The sequence below is a fragment of the Diaphorina citri genome, unplaced genomic scaffold (assembly GCF_000475195.1).
Source record: "Diaphorina citri unplaced genomic scaffold, Diaci psyllid genome assembly version 1.1 scaffold1625, whole genome shotgun sequence".
NCBI classification, from domain to species: Eukaryota; Metazoa; Arthropoda; class Insecta; order Hemiptera; family Psyllidae; genus Diaphorina; species Diaphorina citri.
Genome location: NW_007379051.1, coordinates 2,102 through 9,430, shown reverse-complemented (window position 1 = coordinate 9,430; position 7,329 = coordinate 2,102). Strand labels below are relative to the sequence as shown.

At 37.4% G+C, this 7,329-nt stretch overlaps 1 non-coding gene across 1 annotated transcript; it reads left to right on the top strand.

Moving 5' to 3' along the window:
- Nucleotides 1-6,702: 6,702 nt before the first annotated feature.
- Nucleotides 6,703-6,825, top strand: LOC113470487. The gene has a single exon (XR_003393528.1). It is a non-coding gene; the product is annotated as a U4atac minor spliceosomal RNA (small nuclear RNA).
- Nucleotides 6,826-7,329: the final 504 nt, after the last annotated feature.

Here is a 7,329-nt window from a genome sequence, read left to right as displayed (position 1 = left end):
ACTCTCATTGAATGCGAATTGAAATGAAAAATTAGTTGTGAAATTTTCGACCCCACATGCTCTAGGCCTAGGACAGGATTTTCATTCGAGGGCAATGACTTCTGCACAGTTCAAATATTTACACAACCGGTGGATAGAAAACCTAGACAAACCTAGAATCTATTGATCTTTTTGAGTGTCACTGACAAAACCCTATACCTACATATGTCCGATATTGTCTGGTATTATCTGATACAAAAGTGGGACAGTAACAGAACTATAATGTACCTACATCTATTGTTGCGTCTTTCTCTTCAAAGGGTGGCAGATTACTAGTTATAAGGAGTGGAAAAAAATGCACTTTGAATAAAGTCCACGACTTCCTTCTTACAAAGGGGTGTATCTTCACAAGTTCACAATCTTCACCGAGCTTATTCAATGATTGATGGATCCAAACCCGGGGACCTTGGTACAGAAGAGGTCACCGGCCTTAGCATGTTTATGTTCGTGGTCCTAGGTACCTCCTCCAGCACGTACCCGAGTACCCATCAAGACACAACTTTAATTGCTTCGAGCAAAATCATTTTCAATAAATAAGTAGGTAGGAAGATAGGTACATCAAGAACAGAAGCTGGGATACCAGCCACAAGACTTTATAGATCACTTTAGGAGCCACGACCGGGGGCTTGATGTGTTGGGTGCAGCATATTGGTACTGGGGAAATAATTCAAGGAGAATCGCTAGCCGGCAGCAGCGGCGGCGGAAAAGGGACTGTATATTTTGATACTGTCCAAAAAGGGATTGTCTGAAGACAACCTACACCGGATCACGGGCACCATCCGATTGTGGCGCAACCCAAAATTCCAATCGATACCGCAAGCTCCCTTGAGGTAGCAAAGTTCTGTTAGCAATCCTATATGGTCATTTTGAAGCTGACTCCGTCACCTGTCACCAGTTTCCGATGGAACACTCAAGTTAGGCAACGCCGAACGTAAACACATAGACGGGTGGCCGCCAGGACATGCATTGTCTGCTGTCGGAGATGTTTTAGAATTTCGGTAAAACGGGAAGGTAGTTTTAATATTCTTAGCACTCATCAGAATATGTTTTTGGACATAACTCGTAACAAGACAGATTAACTGTCCAGATCGTCTTTTCAGTTCCTGGTACCTGTTCTGAAATTTCAAATTGCAACAAGTGATGTCTGCACTACTTTATCATTAGATTCATTAGGACCAAATGAGAATAAGGAAAAAGAGAAGCATTTCGCTCAACCAGTCCAGAGAAGACACCCTGTACGTTGTACGTAGGGACCCAAAGCTTCTGTGTACTTGTCTTGTTCTTGTAGACGATAAATTTAATGTTACCTTTAATATCAGGTAGCTGGTGCACTTTAGACAGGAGGCTATAGTCATAAAATATGTTTCACACACTAATCAAAATCTGCACAGTAGCTGATTTTGATCGTCCGAACTTGTAGCATCAAATGAGATACTTCTGGCCAGGTTAGTTATGGTTGTGAAGCCATCACCATCAGATCTATCGGAATAAATTAATCTCCCAGTCCAATCACGTAAAAGCCATGATTTCCGATATTTTCGCCATTTTCGGGGAAATGGTGTGACTAAAGACCGAAGGATTGTTCCAATTTCCATTTCAAAATGGCGTTACAGTAGTGTTTGGGTTCATGACTCACCAAATTAAACACATGCTCAACATACTTTGTATAGGCACAATTTAGTACCTAGGCAATGTACTTATTCACCATTTACGTAGGCAATTCTATGTACATTAAAACATTTTCTATGTACATTAAAACAATATACATTTAGACTATGAGAGTATACTGAAAGGTAGCAATTATGAAAAGCAAACGACTTGCGTGAACCTGTTGCTTGTAACCTGCGTGTTATTTTGCTACCTGTATTTTTTTTCTCAAATGCTAATTACTTTTATCGGTCTGACAATGAATGGAATAGATAGGCATAGGTAATATTTTATTATTGCGAGCGGAATAGATTCTGTGAATAATATGAAAACTCAATCAACCAATGGAGGTAACAGGTAGCAATTTGTGTTTTTGAGCTACCATAGATTTCCATTTTCGGTAATTTTAAAGTAGGTATTGACTCAAGTTATTGAGCAAGTACCGACATAACTATAAATATGTACCTATAGATTTAAAACATAGCTAGGTAGGTATTAGATCTAGGGAGATACCTACTTATTATTATATTATACACGCCCAACCATATGTAGAGGAATAAGTACACATATAAAAAGTAAAACGTACCTACCTACATAATTGTTTTATGATTTTGAAGAGGCATTATGTCAAAAGCTCTCAAGATCGAAAGAGCATACGAGTATTAGCTTACTAGCCTACTATGTAGGTATAGGTAGATATAGAAAGGTAGGTAGGTATGCTGATAAAGCTCCTGATAATAACAACATAATATACACCACCTCTTTTTATTTTACAAAACCTTTTGAATCCCAAGAGATCCCTGTGAGAATTTTGAATTAATTATTATTAGGTGATAAAAAAGACATTCTTCCATTTTTTTTCTTCTTCGAGTTTTAATTATGAACTTTTTCTTTAGAAATGCATATAAAAAAATAATCTTGTCATATCAAAAGGGATTAAGTCAATATAGAAGCTAATGTAATCCTCTGGTATCGGGTAAATAGGAGAAAAGTGACACAAGACAGAAAAGAAGACCTGATAATCTCTTGGTCGTCTCAGATCTGATGTTAGAGAGCTGATAAAAATAAAATAAAATAATAATAATAATAATAATAAAAAAAAATATCAGATCTAACAACGTAATTCACAGGGATATTTTAGGTACTTTTAAGCGCAGGTAATAGTAACATTGTAAGTGGAAACTTCGAGGTCTAGAGCCCTATAGCATGTAGCAGCACATTGGAAGCGTAGTCGCGCAACTTTGGTGTGAGAGATCTGTATTATTTTCATAGGTTTGGGTTTTCAGGCGGCGCCGCGCCGACTCCGCGCTCCTAAAGGTCGCGCGACAAAGGCTATAATATGCGAGAGGTCTTGAGCTGTGTCCACACAGAGTCGACCCTGTCGATCGACAGTCAATCGATGGTTTATCGACGAGGTAAAGAAGTGGATCTATGTTGACAAGGCGGTGTACGGTTTCAGTCGACGTCGATCGACGGGGTCGACTATGTTTGGACACACCTTAACGTTTGCAGGACTTGTGGCACGCTTGGTTAAAAAAAAAAAATCAAATATTACATGTTTCACTTTTCCCATGGCTTCCGTACTCGATTATTTTACACTTATCTTCCTTATAAGACGTTGAAGTTATCAGAAATGTGTACCAGACCAATCATAATCACTTTGGTATCTCACTGAGATACATTTTAATTCGGAATGCCTTCACCCCAACATTGACAAGTACCTTAACACACTTGACTACCAACATTTTCCTTCTTACATGGTGACATGCTGCCTCTGGAAATATTTGAGATTTTTAGGATTTATGATAATGATAATTAAGAGAATAAGAAGGTAGTCGTAGTAATAATGAAAAATACGGAAAGTAAAAAAAATCTATTGCAGATAATCCTCTTGTTATACAGGATGTATCAGACCTGACTCTAGACCTGCTCTAACATTGAACTATTGCAGATAATCCTCTCGTTATACAGGATGTATCAGACCTGACTCTAGACCTGCTCTAACATTGAACTATTGCAGATAATCCTCTTGTTATACAGGATGTATCAGATTCAGCAATTTTGAAGGATTCCCAATCTTAGAGTAAATCGTAGAGAGAGTGAGAGTTGCAAAAAACTGACTCTGTGAGTTATATGAGAGTGTTTTTAAGTTCTTTTCAATTTCGAGATTAACTGATAAGTTATACTTCACAGAGCCCTTTCTTCAGTTTCTTCCTCTCCTGAAAATTCTAAAAATGGTGGATGTGTGTCTTTCTCTTTGTTGTGAAATACGTTGTTATTGTACTTCTTTTTGTTGGTAATGAGTACTTGGGTAGGTACTAGGTAGGAACTTTTAATGTTTTCATTAAATAGGTACCTGGTAACTACAAGATCAAGATTTGTATTTTTGTACCCATCAGAATCTGATTTTGTTGAAAAAAGAATCCTATCGCGTACCTAGCGAATCCGGTTTTGGAACTATACTAAACCTGTACAGACCTATGGAAATCAACACCCCTGAATAAAACGCAATGTGCCCAGCATGAAAAGACATGTATTTTGCACTGCATTTAGTCAGGATTTTTTAATGCACGGCGCTATTTTGTTATACGCTATTTGCCGATGGATGTAGGTACCGTATCTTCTTCTTCTTCTTCGTTTTTTTTAAGTAATAATATCACTTGGGAAGAAAATTGAAAATTTATAGCTGATTTGTTGATTCAAAATTCAGATGACAAAGAAGCTTTAACCCCGTTTCCCGATGAACCCTTATGTCATTTTTACCGATGTACAGATGTCCAACTGTCCATGCTGTCTGTCACGAGTGCCCATGCCTATGCTGTCAAGTGGAATAAAAAACGTGGAAATTATGGAAAATGAAAAACTCGTCCGTCGACTAGGTAGGTATCTAGCTTTAAATCAGCATAAAAAACTGTGGACCAATTGTTATGGCTATGTAAATACTTAATTTCTTCGATCATCTCGATAGGTACATATCATGGGCATTTTCGTTGTGTGATCGACTAGACATCGAGAGACGCCGACCCTATTTAAGTAGGAAAAGGCTAAGAGTCTAATACTTCTATACGTTATGGATAACGTGTAGAATAACCATGATGTTTGCCAACCTCCGGAACGGAGACGGCACCTCAAGAAGAAGAAGAAGAAGAAGAAGAAGAAGAAGAAGAAGAAGAAGAAGAAGAAGAAGAAGAAGAAGAAGAAGAAGAAGATCGAATAGACGGTAGACACCCAGTATAAAATTCACATCTAGATTCAGTATATGTGTTTATTTGTCTATGTACATTGCCAGACAGAGGGAACCACTATTTTTTCACTAATGAGATAACCTTGAAAGACTACTTCTATTCTTGATCTAAAGTCAAGAAATTCGGGGGTCTTCTACCTCGCCTGTCTGAGTAGATCTACACCACAAGCTTCTTTGTTCGAACCAGAGGGCAATACACTTTGGTGGCCATAACCTTATAACCATAAAAATTCATCTCCCTCCCTCTCTCTTCCTCTTGTCATTTCTGATATTCTGATGTATTTATTAGCTTTGTGTTACCCTTTTAAACCTGGAACAAAAGTAACCACCAAAATGTTTGAATATTTTGTTCCCCTGTACTCTAATCGCTGATCATGAAAAGATAGCCAAAAAGATAACCTCGAAAACATTTTCTATGTACATTAAAACAATATACATTTAGACTATGAGAGTATATATAATCTGGAGAGTGTTTGTTCTAGATAGGCAACGCTTAACGCCAAGTCCAGCAGACACCTATTTGCAATTCCTCGTGCTTGTTCTGAATTTAACGAGGCTTTGTAAAAACATTTTCTATGTACATTAAAACAATATACATTTAGACTATGAGAGTATATATAATCTGGAGAGTGTTTGTTCTAGATAGGCAACTCTTAACGCCAAGTCCAGCAGACACCTATTTGCAATTCCTCGTGCTTGTTCTGAATTTAACGAGGCTTTGTAGTTCTCTCTTTTCAATTCCAAGAGATTTTAAATGACGTCTAAGGTTCTTAAGATCAACAAAAATTTCCAATGTTCACACCGCAAATCTACCAGTGAAGCAGGTCAATTTTCAAGTTATCAGTCATCGTAGGTGTTTATCTACGTATCACAATTTTATTATACCTATAGGTACTTTTATAAAAGAAAAACATCGAAAAAGCAAAACAACAGATTAATTTCCTATTTTAAAATGTTCCAGTGCTCGACAGATCTCGATGTGAACTCAGCCTCAGTGTGGACTCGGCTTACATACCAATCTATTGAATGATACTTTGTATCGAATACCTACACTCTCCACACTACAATGTATGTAGAGCTGGTGTGTCTGTATGTATGTGTGAGGTGTACTTAATCGTCTACGGGAGCAATGAACCCATTTGCACCGTCACCGGCATTAGAGAAGTAACTTTGCCTCTCCTCGATCTCATACCAGACTCAGACCTGACTCTAGACCTGCTCTAACATTGAACTATTGCAGATAATCCTCTTGTTATACAGGATGTATCGAAGAAAAAACTTCGGACAGTAGATATTATTTCGAAATGAAAAGAAGCAACTGATAGAATTCACAAGATTTGGTTGTAGGTATGTTTTATTTATTGATTATAGATATTATTTCGCCATGTAGAACCTGAAGTAAATTGAAAATGCTAGAAAATGGAGGAGCAATTTAGGGCATTTGGAGAACAGTGAAAAATTCAGAGGGTAATAAAAATTTGAAGATGAATAAATTTTATTGATTAATTACCCATCACATTTTAGGGAAGGTGTTTTAGTTCAAAGGACCAGAAGCTTATTTTTTTTCTCCTTGAATTTTCATTGACCGTCTCGTCTGCTTCTTGCTCGTATGAGTATTCTAACATTACGCCTAAAATATGAACGTGTATGCAATACGCTCTACATAAAACATACAACCATGAATGAAATAATTGAAATATATACTTTAGCATAACTTCTCAGTATCTTGTGCTTCGGACAAGAGGGTCTACCAGAAAATTGGTGCTTCCTCAGTCTTCCTTGTCTAGGGGAGCATAATGTCCAGGGATCGTATTGTGAGGGCATTGATGCTGACAACCCTAAATAAATCATCACGCTCAGGAATGGAAACATTTCTGGGCGTAATTTTTGACAGGAGCTCTTACTTCACAGAGCCCTTTCTTCAGTTTCTTCCTCTCCTGAAAATTCTAAAAATGGTGGATGTGTGTCTTTCTCTTTGTTGTGAAATACCTTATTATTGTACCTACTTCTTTTTGTTGGTAATGAGTACTTGGGTAGGTACTAGGCTACCTACTAGGTAGGAACTTTTAATGCTGTGTTCTAATCATGGAGGAGCATACTAATCGTACCTACGAGAAATCAAAAACCCCGAGATTCAAAGTAGAACATATCAATGTATATTATTGGTGCCTCAAAATGAGCCTAAATTTAATCGCACCACCTCTATGTAAATAATCTCTCCTGTTATAAAGAAAGGATATCCTGCAAACAACAAAATTCGGAGTGCCCTGGCGTTTTCTTTCCCCTGGTAAACAAAAATTTGATAACGAGAATCTGAAAATAGAAAACATGTTAATAATTTAATTTGAGTCGTTTTATGAAAATTTTACGAATAGCCGGGAGCTCCTGTGTACGAGTAA